Raw genomic sequence first — 23019 nt, 5'->3', positions numbered from 1 at the left:
GGCGACTCTTAAGGTCAGCATGCAGGAAAACGGTATTAAGTACAACATTACCGGTTGGCAATCGGGGAAGGACAACTTTGTACGAGTCCGTAGTGTCCTGAGACGTCGGTAGACCTCGGCCAACGGCCGATGCGCTGTTTCCAGCATGGAGCATGTTGAAGCACAGCCGCTCAGAACGGCTTCTTCCTACGTAGGCTCATTGGTTCGAACTGAATAAAAGGGGACGTAGTGAATGCGTTGTTGTCTGTGACTTCGTGAAAAGTCTTTGTGTACTGGTGCATACATAAGTAATTCCCTGGCAGCGCTGCAACATGCTGTCGCATTCCACAATTAAAGGCTAAGCTTAGGCGTCCTACCATTTTTTGTTCCCAAATATAGTCGGGAACAGTGCAGCAAAGGTAGACTGCTTGTTACATTACATTTTAAGACTGAAGGTATGGTATGCGGGGTTTGAAGTGGCGTATAGCTGAGAGATGTATTGAAAAGCATGAGATTAATTTCAACAGCATCAGGATTCTCGAACGTAACGTCATGCAGCACAACGGTGATTACAGTATGCGTATAAATGCAAGGTAGATTGAAAAAAATTTAACCGTAATGGTTTCCCCGGTTATATCAATTTCAGCAAAACTGGCAGAAATCATACTGCATTCCAACAGCAGACAAATTTCTATTGTTGCATCACCGCAGCTACCAAAGCATTGTTCCCTAACTTTGTCAGATCAGTGGTAGAGAGAGGGCAGACAGAAAGCTTCTTGACACTCGCAAAGTCAACAACCGAGGGGAAAACTTCAGGGTGCTTGCCAACGTTTCGACAAGAGGAGGCAAGTCGTCATGTCGAAACTTTGGTAAGCAGCCCGAGACTTCCACCTCCCTTGTTCTTTTGTCAGCTCTAGCCGATTATATCCTTAATATTTCAAAATGCCCTCCTTCAGCAAACAGAAAACTCGTGCCCATATCAATCTGTCTCTCTTATCAATGGTAGCCTGAAATTGCTTAAGAGGCAGCAAACTTCAAAAACCTGCTCAGCGATATCATTCATTGAGATTGGAAAGGGCCTGTCTAATATATGAAATCCTTTGACTCTTGAAATGGCTCTTTCAACGTGCACTCTTGCAGAAGCAATGCGCCTAGTTTCATCTACTGCTTTTGCACGCATCTGTTTTTGGTGCGACTAGCGAAATAGAGGCCGATAAACATTTATACCTGGTGGCAAGCATGGGAACGTAAAGCCTTTGTCCACCATTATAGCGTCACCTGCATCCAGCTTGTCAAGAAGGACACTGGCTTCCAGAATAGCTTTATCGGAGCTAGAACCCCCCCATAGACGCGACACATGTGAGATGTACCCATCTGGTGTACAGCCAATAAGCACCTTATAGGTGTTGTAGTGTTTGTAGGGAGAGAAAGTTCGGCGTTGTGCATTCATTGCTGAGGGCCGCTGCATTCTCACCTCCGTGGCATCAAGGACAAGACGAGTGTCGGGAAAATCGTGGAAGGAGTTAGGTAGGCGGGGTCCTATATCTTCTCGAGTTGGGAAGGTTGTCAGGTGCCTAAGCTCTCGTTGTAAAAAGTTGATCCACGTGGTGAAAGTGCGGCTAACTTGGCTTTCAGATATCAGGAAATTCCGAGCCAGCTCTTAGCCTTGCATACCTGTCCTGAGCCGTACTAACACCATCAAAAACTCTTGGCCCAAATAACCTTGTTTTCGATTGCCCCAGGGGTCATCCTTCTGCTTCTTATCAGAGCCCCAGTACATCATTTCCCTAGCACGCGGTGCAAAGTATTCTAGTAAAGTGTGAAAAACTTCGACATTTGGCAGCCCATTATAATACATGCACTTCTTCGGAGTGGCAAGCATACTCAAGGAGAGAAAACTTGACATGGCTGCATCCAGCCGCATCTCGAGCTTCGCATTTTCATTCTGCAATCGGAGAATCAGCTTCTGTGACTCTCCTATTGTCTGCTCCAAGTCTTTCACCCTGTTAAGTGCGCAGACTTTACAACAGCAATCTGGCCAGGTGTGCTCCTTGATACCTGCAAGCAGCACAGAAAAAAAAGCGCACGTAAAGCACTTTAGGGCTTCCTCTGCAAGCACACTAGAACACACTCTCTAACAAAAGAGCTCTATAATTAATCTCTAGTTGATGAGTTGCTCGCAGCAGAAGCAGGCCATCTGCAACAAGCAGCCGCAGCGTTCGCACCATGGTGTGAGCAAAAGCTCAGAAAAGCATTTCAATCTGCAAAGAGCGTGCAAACACCATTTTCAGGCTGCTGCAACTCTACTGTGTCCTCCTGAGCCGTTGTGACGTCCCGAGGAAAACTTCTGGCCACGTCAGGATTTTTTGCGAGCAAGACAATGGCTAGCACTCAGAACCTGGAAAAACCTTGGTGGCTTTTCGGTCCAGCACAGACCCCCAAGAACAGCAACGGCTGATCAAACATGTGCAAACTCACGATTTGCAGGCAACTGTAGTGCCACTGAGTCCTCATCTACTCTGTTATCCTGTGCCGCATTTGTGTTCATGTCAAGATTCCCTGCAAGCAACAACAACTGGCACTCAGAAGCTGGAGAAACCCTTCGTGCATAACATTGACTGTGCAATGTGAGTATACTGCAGCAGAAGCAAGGCCAGGTGCAACAAGCAGCTACAGTGTTCACAAAACAATATGGGCAAAAGCTTAGAGCATTACAGTCTGCAAAGCAATGCAAGCTCACCATTAGCAGGCAGCTGAAACTCTGCCATATCATCAGGAGCAGCTACACATCTTTTTGCTGCACGCGCTGGCGTTTCAAGTTCCCCTACAACCATGAAACAGCGGTTATGCAGTAAACATACTGCTCAATACAAGCAATGAGGGTGAGACATTTACAGCAGCCACATATTGTAGGTCAGAGAAATACAGTGAAAATATTTTCAATGAAGGTATTGCATTGGTGTTCACAATTTTGAAAATGTCCAACTTTGTAATCTAAAAGCACTTCATAAACGCGGGTATCATTGGCAATATTTATCGACTGGGTAATAAATCTACACGCGGTATTTGCGCGGCTTTCGCCGTGCGGGTTCTCTAAACCACGCAACAGGTGACGGCCGCACTACGCTAGCCACTGCATATCACAACGACAAGCGTTTACAGGCTCCTCCCACTGACGATGAAAGCGACCACAAAAATAAGAGACGCGAACATTGCATTACATGTGCTCCCCAGTTCTGCGTTGGTGCGTCTAGACCCCGCGAGAAATCAACAGAAAAAGTAGCGCTTACCTTTATATCGTTTCAGCCATCGGCTATGACGAAGCACAGCAGCATCACCGGGACTCCTAACGTAGTTGAAGTTGAACACACTTGGAACGAAGTCAGGATGGTTCTCGAATTTTGACGGCCGTCCTGCATTGAACGTTGTTTCTATTCGTACAAACCTACACATAAACGCTTAAACGTGCCGTACCTGTTATAAAATGCGAGCTGCAGATCCGAGAATGTTCGTTCGGCTCCCATGGCGAGCCATCTGCATTCTTTCTTCTCACAGCCGTTATCCACGCCGCTCTCTTTAAGGCTCGGTGCCTCACGCACGGGAACCTGTAGAACTTCGTGCTTCCTTTCTCAATGAAGTAATTTGTGCAACCGTAGGCCACGCAGTGGGCCGGCATTTTTATACACGCGGCAAAAGCGAGGCAAGGAGCTCACATTAGTCGCCGCACTACAGCGTAGGACTGCACGGCCGGCTCGTGTTTTCCAACCAAAACCAAATCGTCTATAGAGGGCGCTGGCTGCGCCGTCGCCGCGCATGCGCATAAAGTTTTTCCGCAAATGGTCCACTCCTTTTTTTTGGAATTTTGCTTTACCTTCCGACGAAACCGGTTGTGTAAACCTAAGCATTGTCACTTTCATTACAGCGGAGAGAGACCTATCCCTGGGGGTAAACAGCGTGACATCAAAGGGGAAAGGCCCGATGAGCAGAATCGTAAAGTTTTTCTTCTAAACTGGCTTTGCACGTGACGAGCACCTGCTACCCATAAATGTCAAAACGCGCATTCCAGCCGCCTGAGACGAAGCGACAAAGGCGGCAACGGGAAAAGCCAAATACCTATGTGTCCCCCTCATTCCCAGCCCATGTTCCTTCAGCTGGTTGCCGACGCTATTTATTACTCGCCATTTTTTTTCTACTTTATTGCCGTGCTCCCAGTTTTCCTCTTTTTTTATTTTGGTGCGTCTCTGTCAGGAACTCTGTCAGGCGCGGCAGTCCTATACTAGTACTGTCGAATGTGGGCGAGTAATTCTCACTATGCAAGCGGCTTTGCCTCCCCAAATCTCTCGCGGCGCACAGAAGGCAACTGGTCAGCCCGACGATTAAGTACCGCTGTTAAGTTATTGCGGCGATAAATTCATCCCCATGGCATAAAGTGGAGATGTGCTAATACCGGCGCATTTTGCGAGTGACTTTGGGAATTAGATTCTTTTAAAGACTTTGTATCTATTAAAGAATTTTGAAGACTTGGTTAACTTTCGATGTTTACAGCCTTCAATTTATAGTTCATTAATAGTCTTTTAAATGAACTTTATCACGGACATAATGTCCGCCTTGGCGCACAATCCACCTGCACGGAGTTCATTAATAGTCTTTTAAATGAACTTTATCACGGACATAATGTCCGCCTTGGCGCACAATCCACCTGCACGGACCACGACGATGCACCTTTTACGGCTTTTAAAAGAAAAATCTGTATACATTAGAAAAAAAAGCACGCGCTATTTGCTGCAGCTAACACGATATTAATGAACGTCCGTCACGTCTGGAGCTTGGCAGCGTTCATAACAAGGCACAAAACAAAGAAAAAATTCAATATACACGCTAAAAATTTTGAAAAGAGTATGATACAAGCAAGAACGCGAATTCAGCTTCTCATAACGAGATGAAGGGTAAATGCTTACCCATGTATTCTCTCTAGTGAGGCTATCTGTTTAGTTATTTTTTTTAAAGATTTCAAGAGCGAGTTAAGAACGAATTCTTCTCACAAGCGAGACACTATCCTAAAATCGGGTCGCAAACACTCACTGATAGCAGTGCATTGACAAGGAATCACCGTTCGAAGTCTTTACTTTATTGTTATGGTGTCGCCGCCGGCAACTAATACAGCAAACTGTTTTATCACTTTTGCAGGAACATAATAGTATGAATGCAAGCATGCAAATACTCAGAGAGTAGTTCTACCATCCTTCCGTTCCGCAACCAAGCGTGCTAACGACTACGCTACTTCCTGCCAACGCATCTGTAGTTCTGCTTGTCTAGGACGCTGGAGAGTGTTTGCAGAAGGGCGTCGAATCAGATGGATGCCTCCCAAATGCTCTGCAGTGTCTCCAGCCTTTAAGATTCACAAGCAATTGTGTACTTAATTAACATCTTTACCCCACATCAGTGACACAAGCAGAAACGCCGCGCTAAAGGCTTTCGCCTCACCACACTTTAGTTCGACAAAGTGCCCCCTGAATTTTTTTTTTTTCTGGTTCTAACGTAATAATTGTTTGCAGCCTGAGACTGCGATGCAAATGTTACATTTGCGCAGGTAAGAAGCGTATTACATTCCGCGTATTCTGTATAGCAACGCTGTGTCCATTTTCGGGAGGTTACGTTGCTGCATGTCCCAATTTTATCCACAGATTCCCTTCTGAAACTATGCTGCAAATGCACAAACTGCCTGCAGTGGGAGACCGAGACAGGCAACCATAGAGGGATATAAAGTCGGAACCCGACGCATGGCGTTGCAGCGCTTCTAATATTGTCGCAACACTGAAGTCGGTGTTCTGAATAACTGTCCGGCCCGATTACGATGTACAAGAGCTGTAGTACACAAAACATGGTGAGGACGGTTAGTTTTTTTCTTTTCCTTCGGGCTAGTCTGATTTGGTTTATTGGGTTTAAACGTCCGAAAGCGACTCAGGCTATGAGGGACGCCGTAGTGAAGGACTCCGGAAATTTCGACCACCTGGGGTTCTTGAACGTGCACTGACATCGCACAGCACACGGACCTCTAGAATTTCCCCTCCATCAAAGTTCGACCGCCGCGGCCGGGATCGGAACCGCGTCTTTCGGGACAGCAGCCGAGCGCCATAACCACTTAGCCACCGCGGCGACTCTTCGGGCTAGGATAATTTAACAAACAAGTGCAATCAATGGTACGTGGATTTGTTTGATAACTACGTAACAGAACCAAGAAACAATCCTACTCATGCTCTGTGCAGCTTGTTGGGAGAGCAGTGGTAGTGGTTTCAATGTACATGCGGGATTACCCTTACTGTGGTCTTGTCGGCAATTGCTCCATCTGAGCCCTTAATTTAAACAATGTGTTTCTACCACTGTCCCGCAAAGCCATTGTTGGCCGCTCAGTTCATGAACGCTGAGAGTACACGATGAGAGAGACGGTGTCCAAGAGAACGTTCAGTCTCCTCAGATTGCACAGGAGTGTCTCACTACCGTCACAAAAAAAAAACCTGGAGTGCGCCGCTATTCGTGGTTTCACCAGTTGATGTTAGATACGCTAAGTTCTGGACACGAAGTCCTGTATTTATTTATGTATTTACTTATTTACCCAATACTGCAGACCTCTTGCTTGGGTGCAAGCAGGAAGGGCACAAAGATATAACATACAAGGGCAATAAGTCAGTAATAAAAGCATGCGCGACAAATAAAACTGAAGAATATCTCTATACAGTAACTAAAATACATCATCAAAGGCCTTCAGAAAGTCAACAGCGGATATCACTCTCTCAGGGAGAGCATTGCAGTCAGTAACCATCCTCGGAAAAAAAAAGAAAGAAAATTTATAACCGTTACTTTTCGCGAAATATAGCGCTGAACTATAGTCATGCTGATGAGGAGTTCGACGTGTTTCTGAAAACTGTACATGGCATTACGCCGATAAAAGAGCTGGTTCACTGATCCGCCACAAAGATAGGCGAAAGCAATTACACAACCAAGACGGCATCTTGCAACTAACTCCCCAAATGATTGTTGAGATTGGCCTTTTGGACGCTTCCATTCCGTTCGCCCAAAAAATTCTTCTACAAGCATCTGACATCCCTGCATTCGGCGTCCTTGATTTTTTTTTATTTTTATACATATTAATTTGGCTTCTAATCACGAGTCTAAATCCAGGAGTTCACTAAGGTGGCACTTAGGGCTAATTGTAATGCAGCGAGAAGATACGGCGCCGGTGAGACATGACACACTGTATCACTGCGTCCTGCTTCTGCTGGGTCCTGCTTCTCTTCTCTACCTTACAACTCGTCAAAAAGAACCACGCGTTTTCACTCCACACAGCGTCCCTATCGAACGGCCTCAACAAGCCCTTCAGCCATCTTGCTTTTTCCGTCCCCTCTTCCTCTTCTAACTGGGCGCCTTTCTCAATATCCTGCTACTGAACATGCGTTCCTCAGGCGCAGCGAAGGCTTCACGCCGCATTGATAGTTTTTTTTTCGCCCACAAAGCCCTACTTGCTCCTTCCTCCTCCTACAGTGTGGAATCCGAACAATGGTTAACCGCTCAACCCAACCCCGCAGCTGAGCGCCCTCCCGTCTGCCTGTGTGCGGCTATGCGAGGCAGGAAAGGGGAAAAAAAAGAGAAAGAAGGATTTCAGGGTGAAGCGGCCCGTGGTGGCAGTTTGCCGAACTAAACGGCCATGTCCCTGAAAGCTGGGCTTGTTGGCATTGCAATGTGCTATGTTCTGCTTCCTCTCATTCATCTGAAACTTGTACCGTGCCACAGGGCCTACTTTAATATACAGATTAGTATTGTAACTGTGTGTATCTCTTATCGGTGCAACAACTTGTTCCAGCTGTCAGTTGTTTAAAATTTTATAGCACGCAGCATAAAAGGCAGCATCCGTCTACATTACAGCGCAATATCGTTTTCTGTCTGTCACGTATTTTGGCCGCGAACGATGTGTAGTCGTAAATATGCATTGAGTCAGAGTGCGCTGTGATAAATAAATATGAATAATTCTGTCCGTAATCTTAATTATTTGTCTTTGCCCTGATAAATCGCGCGGACCTGGCGGTCGACGAGCCTGTCTGTGGCATCAGTTCCCGCGAGGCGAGCGCGCGGCAATCGCTCGCGGCCCTCAGCCGGCGCGCAGTGACGTCGTTGACGTCGCGTCACGTGACGCGCAGGCCTGAAAGCTGCTCAAGGGGTAATGTTGGGCACACAAGGTTAACCCTCGCCGTCAGGAAAAAAGGAAAAACGAAGAAGTGAGTGGGAGACAGGATAGTTGTGAGAAATGGGGTGGTGGTGGTGAAAAACTTATAAAGTAGAGCAAGCCTTAATTGTTACATCCTAGTGATGGGATTGCTATTGGATGCATATCGTGGCCGGACGGTGATGCTTCTCAGCGCCTTCCAATGCCCAGTCCACTAGCTGCCGTTGGGCAGCCGGGTCAGAACTGGACACCGCAGCCTCCCATCGCTCGAGGCTCCCATACGCTTTCTGAGCGCCGCAGAGGGTGCATACTGTCGTGAACTGTCCCGGGTGAACCAGGGCTAAGTGGGCAGGGGAGAGGAAGGTGCGGGATTGTAGTTGTCGCCACGTCACCTGCTGCAATTTAGTGAGAGACTTGTGCGGAGGGGGATACGTTAGCCGTTGCTCACGGTAGTGTGGAGTGATCTCGTGATACGCGACCATTCGATTTCGAGCGTCGCGTTTCACGAGATCACTCTACACTCCCATGAGCAACGGCTAACGTAGCAATGGAGTAGCAAAATGAAAGACGGAGGGGAGGATAGCAACAGGCCACTGCCGATATCCCCAGGTCGGGTCAGGCCGGAGGTGCCGTGGGGCCAAAGTGGTGTGTTGCCTCCGCTGAGGGGCCTTAAAGGTCCACACGCTCAGCCTCCGCTCCGCCACCAGGATCCCTTTTCCCCGGACACGGCGATGCCGGGGATGATGGTGAACAGTGCATCACCACGGACCCGAGCACCCGCGCTTCGCCGTGCGCGGCATCGCCGTGTCCGGGGAAAAGGGGATCCTGGTGGTTGAGCGGAGGCTGAGCGTTTGGACCTTTAAGGCCCCTCAGTGGAGGCAACACACCACTTTGAACCCAGTTTCCTGTAGACAGCACCTCCGGCCTGACCCGACCGGGGGAAATCGGCAGTCCCCTTTTCCTATCCTCCCCTCTGTCTTTAAATTTGCTACCCCTTTCTCACAACTATCCTGTCTCCTACTCACTTCTGCGTTTTTCCTTTTTTCTTGGCTTCGAGGGTTAACCTTGTTTGGCCAACATTACCCCCTGAGCAGCTTTCAGGCCTGCGCGTCACGTGACGCGACGTCAACGACATCACTGCGCGCCGGATGAGGACCGCCAGCGATTGCCTCGCGCTCGCCTCGCGGGAACTGGTGCCGCAGACAGGCTCGTCGACCGCCAGGTCCGCGCGATTTATAAGGGCAAATACAAATAACTAAGATTGCGGACAGAATTATTCATATTAATTTATCACAGCAGACTCTGTCTGTATGCATATTTACGGATATTTACGACATGAACACTGAACATTGAACAGTGGTGAACACATCCCTGCGGATGCTCGGGAACCCGTGGTGTCGCCACTCACCAACGCCACCTGCAAGCTGCAGACGCCCCCCTGCGGGGAAATTACACACGAGTACAGACATCAAATTCTAGTTGTGTTCTATATTTGGAACGATGCGCAGCACATTAGAAAACATGGATAGCCACACGGATTCCTCCAACAAGCGGCAGATAAGTTATAGTTGAATTTTTTTCTCTCATTCAGCTTCGGTTTCAACGACCGACAGTCGGTTGTGACAACAGATGAGCTCAGGTCACGTGAAGTATACAGAAAGATTGCCGCTGCTTTGTTCGCCTTACTGCATACCAACTCTTATGCAAGCCTGCACAAGAGCCGGAATGACAAAGAGAATGATCAAGCAGCGATTATGTAGCAGTTTTTAGATGACTCACGTGGCCTAGTTCAAACCGTATGAGATGACACAGCTGTCGCTCGGCTATTGAAGCCGAAACGCCACGAGAAAAATTGGAGGGGACACTTCAGATCCGCATAATGGTATAATGCGATAGCGTATAGAGTTAATTCCCGTAAATGCAAATGGTAACTATCTACATTCATAGATCCCTGGGAGTCCTCATACCCCTCCTGGCATAGTGGTGCAGCGGATAAGCGATGCGCCACTCCCTTGCGATGGCAGGTTCTGCAAGCGGTGGGCCTTGTTGGCTCAGGTTGCTGTTTCCGAGAGACTGATCAATAATTTGAACTGCCACCGGCCACGGTGGGCAGGATGTGATGACGGCGCAAAGTCACGTGACCTAGGTGGCCCACCTACCTCCTAGGTTGCGCTCTGGGCACCGCCTGCTAGAGTCATGCTCGTGATTTTTTGCTCAAAACACCGACGCCAGATTTTCTGGGTAACGGTGTCTTTAACGCAATCGTGTTAAAATTCATTTGTGAATTATTCAGCTGGCGCAAGTGAATTCACTTTGTGAATTGCCCTATTGTCTTAAGCACCATACCAAAGAAAAAAGCACGCACACAAATATTTGCTGCCACTACGTCTTCAAGCATTTCAGTTTGTAGTTGATGTGAGTGGTCTGCTGCCGGAACAAAGGAAAACCAAGTGCATGCTAAACACGAATCTTTTAGCTTTATTCAAAGATTCTTCCCATCACTTCTGGTTCGCCAAGTAATCAGCAAGGAGCATGTTCACTACAGGAACACGCAATACTACTTACAGCATCGTGGAGCATCGCGCATAACAGAAAAACCACCACCCATAAGCTTCTATAACGAAGCAATGAGCAATCCCGACATACAACAGAAAAAGCAGCCTCATCTTTTTCTTCGACTGTTGCCAGATGATGCGCCGTAGGCCTACCATGCCGTTTTTATCATTACATGCTAGGCAGTGGCGGTCTAGGCGCAGCCAGACAAGGAGAGGCGGCAGACAAAGACGACAAGGTTCGCCATGCATGTAGTGCCCAGCTTACTAACCTGTGCAATAACAGCTGTGGCCAAAGGGAGCAAAACAGCGTTCTCGTGAACGACGGTGCAAAAACACAGGACACCTAATTCCATTGTGTATTGGCATAGCAATGCGATAGCACACGAAGCTGTTGATTCCTTTGCTGGAAGTGACATCATCATCAGACCAGCTATGCCTACTGCAGGGCAAAGGCTTCCCCCATATCTCTCGAATTAACCCCGCTCTGTGCCAGTCACAGCCACCCCATCCCTATAGACTACTTAATCTCATCCACCCACCTAAAATTCTGCCAACCCACCGTGTCATCCAAGCGCGGTATATGGGAAAGGGGCGCTGGTGCATCGTCACACTACAAGGCCCACCAACTTTTCCAGAACGAATTTAATACTATGGCTGTATTCTGCGGCCTCACCCTTACAAACCGAGTGCCGTTTATTGCTACAGCTGTTTCAGACCTGGCCACATGCGCCGATCATGGCCTTTTGCAACGCAATATGAGGCTCGACCACAAGACAAAACGTCTTACAGGTGCGGACTTTGCAATACTGACGACCACGAGATCAACTCTCCAACTTGCCCAACAAAACCGAAAGTAACTGAGACGGTTCGGCGTGGGATCTGTAAGCAAATGCCTCCTAATGAAAACAGAGCCCAGATACAGACATCCAGCAGGTTTGCGGCTCTCCAGTGGGATGATGGCGACTAGCCGGAGCTTTCTGAGCCCAATCCACCTGCAGCTTCTGCCCAACAGTCGTACAGTGATAAAGTGCTCAAGGATCGCCGCCGCTTTCAAGCTACGCAAAAGCACAGCATACTGGAATCTCTGCGTGAGGACATGACAGCAGTTGATGACCAAATTGCACGCCTTTTGGCCGAGGTCTCTAAGCTATGGCAATGCCGTGAACTGCTTGCTCGCCGTAGACATCCAGCGGAATCCCACTCCACGCCAATCAACGCTGCAGCGCCTTCGACTACGTCCAGCTCTCATGCGTTTTTCGCAGACTCTACCAGGTCATCTGCAGCACTGCTGGATAGCTCAACGACATCCCTCCTCCGATTTATGGCAAACCAGTGATCTAACCTGACATCAGTTCAATTACAACGCTTAGAAGCCTAATCGAAAAGGGCGAGTACACGTTGTTGTGGTATGCTCCAATCGAACTGCAGAGGCCTCTCCACAAAGCTGGGAGAGCTCAAACCGCGACTTCGCATGAACAACCTCAAGGTGTGGGCCCTGCTACTGCAGGAGACAAATGCCTTGACATCCATTCCGGGCTTTAATGGATACCTCTCCTTCAATGAACGACCGTCGTGTGCACGCTGCTGCCCCTCCGGGAAAGGCGGCGGTGTACGTTGATGCGCGTTTTCCTCAAGTTCGCCTCTCTCTAGAAAACTGGTGCACCTCATATCAAGAGTTAGTCGCAGTGGCTGTGAAGCTTCCCAAGGCAACTGTGGTGGTCGTGTCATACTATGTAAGACCGGCCGGTGGAGCTCCCTCCCGCTTTAATCTGGGGGGGGGGGGGGGTTATAACTCTACGACGATAACACCCAGGGTGGCCTTTTTTATTCGGTAGTGACTTTAAGCCCCTTATCCGGACTGGTGGTACCCCACTTCAAACCCCCTGGTAGGCGTGTGCGGGACGCATTCGCGGATGCGCTGTTTGTTTCACTCAACCATCCAGAATCAGCAACGCGGACTGTGCGCCATGCTCACAGTCCGACATATGCTCCGGACTTTACGTGGTGGTCAGGACCCTGGACTCCCTCGTGGCACCTCGAGCCAGACTGCTGGGGTAGTGACCACCATCCTATCATCATCGGTCTCCATCCATCAAGGGCCCGCGGACTACGCCGTAGGTGTTCTGTGGTTAATTGGGACACGTTTCGCATCACCGTCGAAGATCTCTTTCTGCAATCATCTACACTACTTGTGGACTGCGTACAAACTGCGCTGCATAAGGCTACTACTGTCACTTGGACGGACGTGAATTGCCCGGCGCCGGATGTGGGTATGCTTATAGTTATAGGAAAGTGATCACTAGACGTACCCGAATCCTCTGTCGACCAATCAGTCACATCTAGCCTACCTGCTGATAATGTTAAGTCAATGGCTGGGCGAGCAACCCCTCGCATAAAGGTTATTTCTCTAGAATTGCAGCAGTGTACAGCATTTGCAGACAGCCACGACCAGAGAAGCTGGTCGCAGGAATCAGTACGACTTCCCCAGTCACTATGGTGAGAATTAAAATCTCCTGCGATGACTGCACTGTTTGTGCCAGTCACCAAGCTGTCTAAACAGTCTGTCCTGTGTACACCTAAAGGAAAATAGACATTAGCAATTGTAATATCAGCACAATGCGGAAATGAAATTTTGATCGCAAAAAGCTCACAGTCAGGGAGAACAATTTTCTTAGAAATAGATGCATGATGCAGCGATGGCGTAGAGGTAGAACATCCGCCTCGCGTGCAAGAGGACCAGGGTTCAAATCCTGGTGCCGCGCAACTCTCCACCGGGTTAAAAAAAAAATCCGCGTGTCGATGGAATTGCATAACCAGGCCTGGAGTGCGGCCTTATCTCGGTGACCAGAACCGACAACGCACTCTCTCACCAGAGCAGGATTTGGCCACCCTGGTGTAGTACTTGGCCACAACCTTCTATGATCAAACCAATTAACCCTCGGCCCTCAGTCCCCAGCGGCTGCAGAGCAACTGACCACGGCGGCGGTCAGACCTGTGACGCAGCGGAGGGTGCTAAGAATCTCTGGCTCCGGACAGGCCGCCATTGGAATCTGAACCTGGCAACGTTTAACGCTAGAAGTTTAGCTAGTGAGGCTAGCCTAGCAGTGCTGTTTGAGGAACTAGCGGGAATTAAATGGGATGTGATAGGGCTTAGCGAAGTTAGGAGGACAGGTGAGGCGTATACAGTACTAAAGGACGGACACATACTGTGCTATCGCGGGTTAGAGGATAGACGAGAACTAGGTGTGGGTTTCCTCATTAATAAGGATATAGCTGGCAACGTAGAGGAGTTCTACAGTATTAACGAGAGGGTAGCAGCTATAGTAATTAGGCTGAAGGGGAGGTACAAGCTGAAAGTGGTGCAGGCCTACGCACCCACATCCAGCCATGATGACCAGACCGTTGAAAGCTTCTATGAGGACGTAGAATCAGCAATGAATAAAACAAAATCGCAGTACACTGTACTGATGGGCGACTTCAATGCGAAGGTGGGCAAGAAGCAGGCTGACGACCACGCGGTAGGTGACTATGGGATAGGCTCTAGAAATAGCAGGGGAGAGTTATTAGTCGAATTCGCGGATAGAAATAATTTACGGATCATGAATACCTTCTTCCGCAAACGAGAAAACAGGAAGTGGACCTGGAAGAGCCCCAATGGTGAGATTAAAAATGAAATCGACTTCATACTATGCGCTAAACCTGGCATCATTCAGGATGTGGCCGTCCTCGGAAGGGTGCGTTGCAGCGACCATAGAATGGTAAGGTCTAGAATTAGCTTAGACTTGAAGAGGGAACGGAAGAAGCTAGCGAAGAAGAAGACCATTAACGAGTTAGCCGTAAGAGGGAAAGCACAGGAGTTTAGGATAGCGCTGCAAAACAGATATTCGGCTTTAACTGAGGAAGATGATCTTGATGTTCATTCAATGCACGATAACCTGACATCAATAATTACGGAGTGCGCAGTAGAAGTAGGCGGTAGGACAGTTCGAAAAGATACCGGGAAGCTATCTCAGGTGACGAAAGATCTGATTAAGAAGCGCCAAAACATGAAGGCATCTAACACTACCGATAGAATAGAACTAACGGAGCTATCAAAGTTAATAAATAAGCGCAAGGTAGCCGACATAAGGAAGTTTAATATGGAGAGAATCGAGCATGCTATAAAGAACGGAGGTAGCCTAAAAACAGTGAAGAGGAAACTAGGCATAGGTAAAAACCAGATGTATGCATTAAGAGACAAGCAGGGCAATGTCATTAGCAATATGGATAAGATAGTTAACGTAGCCGAAGAGTTCTACACAGACCTGTACAGTAGCCAACGTAATCAGAGCGCTAATGAGAAAGACAGCAGTGCACAGCAATGCGTCATCCCCCCAGTAACGAAAGATGAAGTAAAGAAAGCCTTAGAAGCAATGAAAAGGGGAAAAGCAGCTGGGGAGGATCAGGTAACAGCAGATCTGTTGAAGGATGGAGGGGACATCGTGCTAGAAAAACTAGCCACCCTGTATACGCAATGCCTTATGACCTCAACTGTACCAGAAGCTTGGAAGAATGCAAACATTATCTTAATTCATAAGAAGGGAGACGCCAAGGACTTGAAAAATTACAGGCCGATCAGCTTACTATCCGTTGCCTACAAAGTATTTACTAAGGTAATCGCTAATAGAGTCAGGGCAACGTTAGACTTTAATCAACCAAATGATCAGGCAGGCTTTCGTAAAGGATATTCCACAATAGATCATATTCACACTATCAATCAGGTGATAGAGAAATGCGCAGAATATAACCAACCTCTATATATAGCTTTCATTGATTACGAGAAAGCATTCGACTCAGTGGAAACCTCAGCAGTCATACAGGCATTGCGTAATCAGGGGGTAGAAGAGCCTTATGTCAAAATACTGGAAGATATATATAGCAACTGCACAGCTACTATAGTCCTCCATGAAGTCAGCAATAAAATTCCAATAAGGAAGGGCGTCAGGCAAGGAGACACGATCTCGCCAATGCTGTTCACCGCATGTTTGCAGGAGGTATTTAGAAGCCTGAATTGGGAACAGTTGGGAATAAGAATAAATGGAGAATACCTAAATAATCTGCGATTTGCTGATGACATTGCCTTGCTGAGTCACTCAGGAGGTGAACTGCAAATCATGATCAACGAGTTAGACAGGCAGAGCAGATCGATGGTCTAAAAATTAACATGCAGAAAACCAAGGTAATGTTCAACAGCCTAGCAAGGGAACAACAGTTCACAATTGGCAGCGAGAGCCTAGAAATTGTGCCGGAATACGTCTACTTAGGGCAGGTAGTGACAGCTGATCCAGATCATGAGAGGGAGATAACTAGAAGGATAAGAATGGGCTGGAGCGCATATGGCAAATTCTCGCAGATCGTGAGTGGCAGTTTACCAATTTCCCTCAAGAGGAAAGTGTACAACAGCATAATCTTACCGGTACTCACCTACGGGGCAGAAACGTGGAGGCTAACGAAAAGAGTTCAGCTTAGGTTAAGGACAACGCAGCGAGCCATGGAAAGAAAAATGATAGGTGTAACGTTAAGAAATCGGAAGCGGGCAGAGTGGGTGAGGGAACAAACACGGGTTAATGACATCCTAGTCGAAATCAAGGGAAAGAAATGGGCTTGGGCAGGGCATGTAATGCGAAGGCAAGATAACCGCTGGTCCTTAAGGGTAACGGAGTGGGTTCCAAGAGAAAGTAAGCGTAGCAGGGGGCGGCAGAAGGTTAGGTGGGCGGATGAGATCAAGAAGTTCGCAGACAAAGGGTGGATGCAGCTGGCAAAGGACAGGGTTAATTGGAGAGACATGGGAGAGGCCATTGCCCTGCAGTGGGTGTAGTAAGGCTGATGATGATGATGATGATGCCTGATGACATAAATTTTGAGATAGCATGGTTACCAAGCCACCTACCCTGCCAACATTTCGATCTGACCAGAAAATTCAAAAGTTTCTCATTGAAAATGATTTATACGGTGATAACCACGTTTGGTGTAAAAGTACAATATCAGGCTTATGCTTGTGAATAAGTATGTCTAGATCTGGAAGAGAAGACCAGACGGAACGGCAATTCCATTGTAACACTTTGATACCTGCCATGGTTATTGACCAATTGAAGAGGCCTAAACCGCCTCTTTAAGAATATCCACATGGGGATGAAGTTTGGGGGGTCCCTTTTTAGCTTTCATCTGTGGGTAACTAGAATTAGATGGTGATGAGGAAGCACGGCGCTTCTGCGTAGAGCACGACATTTCGACATCTGTTGTGCAGATGTCCCTGCGACATTCACTGCTAGGAACAGAGATGTTAGGTGGTACCTGGGGAGCATCAGAAGGTGATGTAGAGCGCCTAGCACTAGCTGCAGAAGCTGAAACAGATGCAGACATTGCTGCCAGGACGGGTGTTGATGGTGACGCAGACTGAACTGCAACAAACTGAGCCAACGCCTCAGAGAAAGTGTTTAGCATTCGCTCAACCACATTTTTAAAAGCTTTTTCGACTGTGGTCACAATTGAGGCAGTCAAGTTGGACTCAATGTCCCCAACAGAAGCGCGCACATGACTAGAATATGAATCTTTTTTCCTGTTAAGAACAGCGTAAGCATCGGCTCTTGAGCACCGCTTCTCTTTGATAATGTCCAACAAGCTACGCTCTTCACTACGTTTTGCGCAGTTGGCATCATCAGCTGAGTGACTGTTGCTGCAGAGGCAACAATGAGGCTGCTCTGAGGTGCAGTGATCAGCAGAATGACCTTGTCCACATTAACGGCAGCGGGTCTCCGACTTGCATGCTTTGCCACTATGCCCGAACCGCCCACAGTTGGTGCATTGAAGAGGGCGGGGTTCTAGAGGGTTCACACGGTATACAATTGGCCAGATTTTTAGTTCAGCAGGGCAGGAAGAGCCAGCAAAAGTTGTTATTACAGACTCTGTAGCAACACGCGAGCCGTTTACCTCTCTACTGCAGCGGTAGACCGAAAGGACCCCAACGCGTGCATCCTGATATTCCTGTAGAATTTCTTGCGGGATGATGCGGGGTCGACACCTCTTACGATACCCTTGACACATGCAAGCTGTTCGGGAATGAATGCTTTCACCGGCAGCGAGCTGAAATTTTTGCACTTAAGCAAGTCTGCAACACAAGCGATGTCCGAGGACTTGCACACAATTCCTCGACGGCCAAATGGACGCACCTCAGAGATCTGCAGGTATTGGGCAGTCAATGATCTTAGCTCCTGTTGAATTAGTTTGGGGTTTTTCATTTTGATCACACCCTCACCGATTGGGACGATAGCCACGGGAATTGCATCAATGCCATTTTTGTGAAAGGACTCAAGTGGCAGGCTTTGGGCTGGCATGCTGGCAAACCAAGCTGCCGACCCTCCACCTGGGGAGGTCAACGACATCTCTCAGCAAAACGCACTCTCAGGTTCACATGAACTGCGTCTTAAACTACACCTTGGCCAAAACACCCCAACGTAGAACGGGCTCACCAAGGATGAACAAGCCGGAACCACCAGAAGATGCAGAAAACAGCAGCGGCCAGCAAAAACACGTCAGCACGTCCGTCTTCTTCGGATGCTACGATATTATTATTATTATTATTATTATTATTATTATTATTATTATTATTATTATTATTATTATTATTATTATTATTATTATTATTTTTATTATTATTATTATTATTATTATTATTATTATTATTATTATTATTATTATTATTATTATTATTATTATTATTATTATTATTATTATTATTATTATTATTATTATTATTATTATTATTATTATTATTCGAATGCATAGATATTACGTCGACTTTTGCTTCTTCAATTGGTCTGCAGCTTTCAGTGAGCAAAACCACGTACGTGTCAGTCGCCAACCGCTGGGGGTGCCGTAAACTCGCTGCAACCCCAATTCGTCTCCATCTCTCCGGAACTCCAATTCAAGAAAGTTCGACCGTAAAAATCTTGGGCTTGACAATACACGAGTCAGGAACAGGTACAGCTTGGTTTCCCGGGCTGAAAAGCAAGCAATTTAGGCGTTGGATTTGATTAGACGCATTGTTCCTAAGACAGGCGGAGCCCGCTCCCATGTTGTACGACAGTTGGTGAGGGCGGTTGTGCAACCGCGCCTCGTTTACCAATCCCAATTCCAGCATCTGACGAGGGCTCAATGGGATCGTCTAGCTCTTAATCGAGAGGCAATGAGGGTCGTCACTTGCCTTCCCCGCATTACCCCGATCGTGGCGTTCCAAGAACACGCGAAACTGAATACACTAGAATAGCTGGTGCAGCAACGACGCGATGCTCGCCGCCTGGTCAAACCTTACACACACAACGTGTGCACTCAGGGCATATGCTTCGTCGCACTCCATTCTACAGCCGCCCCCGCAAGTTCTTCCTCCCTGGCGTTTTGTGCAGCTAAGCGACAACAAACCAACTGACCTACGTCGGCCATCATCTACCCGCGCGGCATCGTCGTTTCGCGACCGAATTACAGAGCAAGATGCCAATCTGCCGCATAGCTCCTTTGTTATGTACGTTGACGCAAGCATCCAGGCCTGCGAAACAACAACAGCAGTTTACTGTCCTTGCAAGCCTGCCCTGAACAAAACGTCAAGGTTTCTCCTCTCAGAGCCTCCTTCCTCCTCCTGTGCGGAGATGCTTGCGGTTCAAGAGGCACTTTGCTCTGTGGCCGCCGTTCCCATGCTACCTACGGCCCGCATTGTCATTCGCACCGACACCTTCACGTCGCAAGCCTACTACGACGAGTCAGTCGCACCCCAGAAATCTGCCAAGACATCCATCCTCTAGCGGCACGCCTCCCGCAGCAAAGCCGTAATGAGTGGGTTCCGCATGACCTGAGCGCACAATGCCGCGCAGATTCTGCGACCCGCCTTTCGGCCCCAACCTCGTCTTTGCCTCGAGTCCTCACTCTGGATGGCACCACCCTCCTTTTAACAAGAAAAGAACACCTCCGGCGCTGCACATGTGCTCTAATCCCTCCCTGTGCGGTAACCCTTCCACGTGGTCTTACCCGTGCAGAGGAGGTTGCGCTTCGGAGGATACGGGTCGGGGTTGCCCTAACTCCAGCTGTGACACGCAAGTGGCAGCATTTCAAAGATTTATATCCCCCCCCCCCCGGGTGCCCACTCTGCAAGATCAGAGACTGTGAGCTGGATATCCTCCACCTGTTGTGGATTTGCTCGTCGCTGAAGCCGACGAGACTTCGGCACCTTGCGGTGGTGGGTCTCTCACCGGCCAATCAGGATTCCTATATTTCCCGGACACAGGGTCCATATCATCGTCCACTACTTGATTTCGTTACTTCAGCCAACCTTTTTTCATTTATTTAAGCATCTTACTCATCTCTCATTTCATAGCATTTATGCCCTGAGGAAATAAACATCGCTTGAAAAAAAAAGAGCCCCGCGCTCCCACACGGATATGCCTCACCTCTGCGGACACCCTACAAATACGGAGAGAAACGCCGTGATGCGGCAATAGCAGCTATCGCTTTAAAAATAAATTTATGCTTAGCATGCTGCGATGATTAAGCACGTGTCCTATCGCCGCATCTTACAACGAGAAGTCGGATGCTTCCGTCATATATTTGTGAGCCTGTCGGCTTCTGTGAGTCCTCATCAGGCAAAGAGCACCTGCCTGTTCCTCCATTATCCAAGACCACCCGGCGCGTGACATTCAGTTGCTTTGGCGTTCGACTGCTGACCCCAAGGTGGTGGTTGTGATCCCGGCCTCCACGGTCACATTTCGAGAGAAGCGACATGGAACATAATAGTGTCCTGTGCGATGTTCGCGCACGTTAATTAACTTCAGGCAGTTTAAATTAATCCGGAGCACTCCACTAAGCTTTGTTTTATAGGCCACGTGTCGCGGTTAGTTTTATGACGTGCCCAAAATATCAAGAAACAACCAAGCCAAAGTAAACTTTTGTTGCAGCTGGCCTTTAAAGGGGCTGTGAAGGGGCTCTAATAAAGTTGCGGCATACCTGGGATATTGAAGCACGCCGCTTCACGAATAGTGTCCAGCAAATATTTTTTAAATGCGCTTTGTAGAAGCTGAGTTATCTCTAGCTAAAATTTGAATTTCAGTGTCTTCGCGCCTTTCCCTCTCCTCTCGTCACTTTTTGCACGCTGGAAGGTAGGCGTTTCTTCGCCGACCCCCTTCTGGGAGCGGAGCTTCCCGACCCGCCGGAGATAAGCGGCTTATCGGCCGCGGACACGGTTGCTGCCTGAAGTCTGAAAGAATGTAACCAATGGCCACCTCTCACCTTGTCTACGCAGATGCGGGGGACGGAGGAGGGTGCGAGCATGAAAAAGTCGCCGGGAATGGCTCGCCAACTTTGACGCGTGATTGTGAGTCGTCTGCTGCGTGTAGAAGAGTATTATTTGGCTCTAGTTTTCATGGCAACACAGTGCACTGATTAAGTGAGTTAATGTGGTCTCCTCGGAAAGCGTTTCAGAGCCCCCTTAAACTTTACATAGCAAACTATATTATCCAAGGCGCTTTCGTATCTGAATGAATGCTTTGGAAATAATTAAATATATTGCAAGGTACCACTTACACATGGAACTTAAAGGTCGGTAGAACGCGTAAGAAGTGTGTGGTATGACAGCCTGAGCACAGCTGATATCGTTTTGCGACATCACAGCCCGAAAACCAAACGGCGTACAGTTTGAACAACTGGTCAGATAATTCCTTCCCGATAAAGGCCATCTAATAACTAGTAGCTTCGATTGGGGTTTACATTTTCAGAACATTGGCGCAAAGGAAGGACAAAAGCAACTCTTGGTACTTGAAGGTAGACAAGGTGCAAGAGTAGACAGGACGAACACGCACAAGGCGCTTCTTGGTTCGTCCTGTCTACTCTTGCGCCTTGCATCTTCGAGTCATGCCCCAACTCGCCCAACAGGCGATTCTCCTGATCTTGGTACTCACCCAGCTTTGTGTACTCACTGTCAGCACAGTCCAGTGCTTCGTAAGCCTATGTGTTAGGCAGGGAAGAAAAGGAACGCTACAATTACTGTTCCAGCGACAAGCTTTTATTTAACACGTTTCTTTTTCTTCCTTGCAGACGTGCATGACGTGTTCCACTGGGAGCTTCAAGGTCGCGAACACCTCTTTCGCCTGCTTCCACTGAGTGAAGAGCCTTTCGGTGTCGGTGGTCCCGCGCCTTGACAAAGCTAGCGACCGGAGCGGACCCGGACGGCGAGGAAAAGTCGCGGCTTGCGACGCGGCTGAGCTGCGAGGCTTCCACCATGCTCCGTCTCCTGGCGGTTTTCTCCTCCACGGCGTCCGAGCCTGACAGCCAGAACTCTGACTGGAATCGAAAGGCGGCGAAGTGGCCGCTCGGCGACCGGCAAATCACCCCAGGGCGGTCGTCCAAGCGCAACCAGGCGTGCTGAAGCCAAAATTTTCCAAGCTGCATGGCGGCCACAGGGTGGCGCAGAGGATGCCGTGGCCTGATCACTTGTAGCAGGGTTCTGTGGTCGTACCGGTTGGTCATCGTCAGGGGCCAGTGACGGCGCAACGGGCATTGACGTAATGCCGGGAGGCGGCTGACGAACCTCGAGCGTCTTTGCTGAAGGATGTCCCTGGCCCTCTCTAGGCGCCTTCTGATCCTGCTCGGAGGTACAGCCCTCGTCCATGGCGCTCGAGAACGTTGTCGGCGCTACCGGGCAGCTAGGATGGCCAGGCTGGGACTTGCGGCCGGCCTCGCGTGCTGCCACGAGCCTGCAGCGCACTTCTTTCACTCAAACGGATGCACCCACGATTGCGAAACTGAAGCATTCAAGCGCACTGATTAGGAATGCCACAGCTACGATGTCAAAAGTAATAAAATTCAAGAATTGTAATTCCAGACCGGCCCATATTGACAGAAAATTAAGATGGCTTGGATATAAAATGAAGAAACAGAGTCTGTCAGGTACAGAAGTAGAAGATGCAACATATTCTTCTCGATAGTCCAGCTCGGTAATGTTATGCTTCGAATACTTCTAATGTAGCTTTCCGAGGTAACAAAGAGCCAAATGCGGAGCCAAATCCCGCGGCTTTGCTGCGGGATGCGTGCCGCTAGACGATGGATGTCTTGCAAGATTTCTGGGGTGCGACTGACTCGTCGTAGTAGGCGTGCGACGGGAAGGGCGTCGGTGCGAATGACATTGCGGGCCGTGGTAGCATGGGAACGGCGGCCACAGAGCAAAGTGCCTCTTGAACCGCAAGCATC

General features: G+C 48.5%; 1 pseudogene; it reads right to left on the bottom strand.

Moving 5' to 3' along the window:
- Positions 1–958: 958 nt before the first annotated feature.
- On the bottom strand, positions 959–22441 carry LOC144097839 (uncharacterized; annotated as a pseudogene).
- Positions 22442–23019: the final 578 nt, after the last annotated feature.

Source organism: Amblyomma americanum, chromosome 7 (assembly GCF_052857255.1).
Source record: "Amblyomma americanum isolate KBUSLIRL-KWMA chromosome 7, ASM5285725v1, whole genome shotgun sequence".
NCBI classification, from domain to species: Eukaryota; Metazoa; Arthropoda; class Arachnida; order Ixodida; family Ixodidae; genus Amblyomma; species Amblyomma americanum.
The sequence above is the reverse complement of the archived record's forward strand: the minus strand, read 5'-3'. Positions and strand labels throughout refer to the sequence as shown.